This window comes from Solea solea, unplaced genomic scaffold, assembly GCF_958295425.1.
Source record: "Solea solea unplaced genomic scaffold, fSolSol10.1 scaffold_60, whole genome shotgun sequence".
Taxonomy (NCBI): Eukaryota; Metazoa; Chordata; class Actinopteri; order Pleuronectiformes; family Soleidae; genus Solea; species Solea solea.
In genome coordinates this window covers 92501-95000 of record NW_026704114.1, presented here as the reverse complement: position 1 = coordinate 95000, position 2500 = coordinate 92501, and the positions used below count along the sequence as shown (strand labels likewise).

General features: G+C 51.2%; 7 non-coding genes across 7 annotated transcripts in view; 2 read left to right on the top strand and 5 right to left on the bottom strand.

The window, feature by feature from the left end:
* Positions 1-135: 135 nt before the first annotated feature.
* LOC131452721 (5S ribosomal RNA) lies at positions 136-254 on the bottom strand. Its single transcript, XR_009237486.1, has one exon. It is a non-coding gene; the product is annotated as a 5S ribosomal RNA (ribosomal RNA).
* A 308-nt stretch (positions 255-562) lies between these two features.
* LOC131453063 (U2 spliceosomal RNA) lies at positions 563-755 on the top strand. Its single transcript, XR_009237810.1, has one exon. It is a non-coding gene; the product is annotated as a U2 spliceosomal RNA (small nuclear RNA).
* Positions 756-879: 124 nt separating this feature from the next.
* LOC131452854 (5S ribosomal RNA) lies at positions 880-998 on the bottom strand. Its single transcript, XR_009237614.1, has one exon. It is a non-coding gene; the product is annotated as a 5S ribosomal RNA (ribosomal RNA).
* Positions 999-1294: 296 nt separating this feature from the next.
* LOC131452720 (5S ribosomal RNA) lies at positions 1295-1413 on the bottom strand. Its single transcript, XR_009237485.1, has one exon. It is a non-coding gene; the product is annotated as a 5S ribosomal RNA (ribosomal RNA).
* Positions 1414-1721: 308 nt separating this feature from the next.
* Positions 1722-1914, top strand: LOC131452998 (U2 spliceosomal RNA). Its single transcript, XR_009237747.1, has one exon. It is a non-coding gene; the product is annotated as a U2 spliceosomal RNA (small nuclear RNA).
* Positions 1915-2038: 124 nt separating this feature from the next.
* LOC131452719 (5S ribosomal RNA) lies at positions 2039-2157 on the bottom strand. Its single transcript, XR_009237484.1, has one exon. It is a non-coding gene; the product is annotated as a 5S ribosomal RNA (ribosomal RNA).
* Positions 2158-2453: 296 nt separating this feature from the next.
* LOC131452718 (5S ribosomal RNA) overlaps positions 2454-2500 on the bottom strand; it is a 119-nt gene continuing 72 nt past the window's right edge. Inside the window, exon 1 of the ribosomal RNA XR_009237483.1 lies at positions 2454-2500. This exon is cut by the window's right edge and continues 72 nt beyond it. This is a non-coding gene — a ribosomal RNA (5S ribosomal RNA).

The window sequence follows — 2500 nt, the reverse complement described above, 5'->3', positions numbered from 1 at the left end:
GCTGCTCCCCATCTCCAAGCTTCTCACGTGCTTGCAGAGCGACATCCAAGGCTGAAACAAGAAGGACGTTAACGTGTGCCCGTGCGTCAACGTAATTGCAAGCCCATGTTTCTTGTAAGGAAGCAGCAGTGTAAAAGCTTACAGCACCTGGTATTCCCAGGCGGTCTCCCATCCAAGTACTAACCAGGCCCGACCCTGCTTAGCTTCCGAGATCAGACGAGATCGGGCGTGCTCAGGGTGGTATGGCCGTAAGCCGACGGGCTGGGGACACAGACTCCTTTTATAGACTAGGCAAGGCCCCCTGCTCGTGGAGGAGCTCAAAGGTCAGCCTTTCGAACGTTCAAGAATTTAAGTTGTTTTTGGTGGGCTTTGCTGTATGGCCGCGCCCTTTGAGTGTGTCAAATGTCAAGCAGCTGTCCATCAAGGCTCAGAGGTGCACTTAGATCACCTTGGGGCGGAGGTGATCAGCAGCAGCCTTTGTTATGCGCACTTAAAAAACATGGCACCACAACAAGTAACTTGTGTGCCAAGATCTTGAGTTGGCCCCAGACACTTGTGGGCCATCGCTCCTCGGCCTTTTGGCTAAGATCAAGTGTAGTATCTGTTCTTATCAGTTTAATATCTGATATGTCCTCTATATGGGGATTAAATATTAAATGCATTTTTGAGCATTGGGAGGTGAAAACTGGGGCTTGCTCTCTTCACTCCTTGCATTGACCTGGCATTGCAGTGCCACCAGGAACGGTGCACCATTCTCTTTTTTCTGTGAAAACCAAAGCAAGGCTGGAACTAGAAGGACGTTAACGTGTGCCTGTGCCCGTGCCCGTGCGTCAACGTAATTGCAAGCCCATGTTTCTTGTAAGGAAGCAGCGGTGTAAAAGCTTACAGCACCTGGTATTCCCAGGCGGTCTCCCATCCAAGTACTAACCAGGCCCGACCCTGCTTAGCTTCCGAGATCAGACGAGATCGGGCGTGCTGAGGGTGGTATGGCCGTAAGCCGACGGACTGGGGACACAGACTCCTTTTATAGACTAGGCAAGGCCCCCTGCTTGTGGAGTAGCTCAAAAGTCAGCCTTTCGAACACACTGCACTTGAGTCTTTATCTCCACTACCTGCTACACTATATTCCAGTATTAGGAAGCTACATCGAGATGGGTAAGCTGCTGCCCATCTCCAAGCTTCTCACGTGCTTGCAGAGCGACATCCAAGGCTGAAACTAGAAGGACGTTAACGTGTGCCCGTGCGTCAACGTAATTGCAAGCCCATGTTTCTTGTAAGGAAGCAGCAGTGTAAAAGCTTACAGCACCTGGTATTCCCAGGCGGTCTCCCATCCAAGTACTAACCAGGCCCGACCCTGCTTAGCTTCCGAGATCAGACGAGATCGGGCGTGCTCAGGGTGGTATGGCCGTAAGCCGACGGGCTGGGGACACAGACTCCTTTTATAGACTAGGCAAGGCCCCCTGCTCGTGGCGGAGCTCAAAAGTCAGCCTTTCGAACGTTCAAGAGTTTAAGTTGTTTTTGGTGGGCTTTGCTGTATGGCCGCGCCCTTTGAGTGTGTCAAATGTCAAGCAGCTGTCCGTCAAGGCTCAGAGGTGCACTTAGATCACCTTGGGGCGGAGGTGATCAGCAGCAGCCTTTGTTATGCGCACTTAAAAAACATGGCACCACAACAAGTAACTTGTGTGCCAAGATCTTGAGTTGGCCCCAGACACTTGTGGGCCATCGCTTCTCGGCCTTTTGGCTAAGATCAAGTGTAGTATCTGTTCTTATCAGTTTAATATCTGATATGTCCTCTATATGGGGAATAAATATTAAATGCATTTTTGAGCATTGGGAGGTGAAAACTGGGGCTTGCTCTCTTCACTCCTTGCATTGACCTGGCATTGCAGTGCCACCAGGAACGGTGCACCATTCTCTTTTTTCTGTGAAAACCAAAGCAAGGCTGGAACTAGAAGGACGTTAACGTGTGCCTGTGCCCGTGCCCGTGCGTCAACGTAATTGCAAGCCCATGTTTCTTGTAAGGAAGCAGCGGTGTAAAAGCTTACAGCACCTGGTATTCCCAGGCGGTCTCCCATCCAAGTACTAACCAGGCCCGACCCTGCTTAGCTTCCGAGATCAGACGAGATCGGGCGTGCTCAGGGTGGTATGGCCGTAAGCCGACGGGCTGGGGACACAGACTCCTTTTATAGACTAGGCAAGGCCCCCTGCTCGTGGAGGAGCTCAAAAGTCAGCATTTCGAACACACTGCACTTGAGCCTTTATCTCCACTACCTGCTACACTCTATTCCAGTATTAGGAAGCTACACCGAGATGGGTAAGCTGCTCCCCATCTCCAAGCTTCTCACGTGCTTGCAGAGCGACATCCAAGGCTGAAACAAGAAGGACGTTAACGTGTGCCCGTGCGTCAACGTAATTGCAAGCCCATGTTTCTTGTAAGGAAGCAGCAGTGTAAAAGCTTACAGCACCTGGTATTCCCAGGCGGTCTCCCATCCAAGTACTA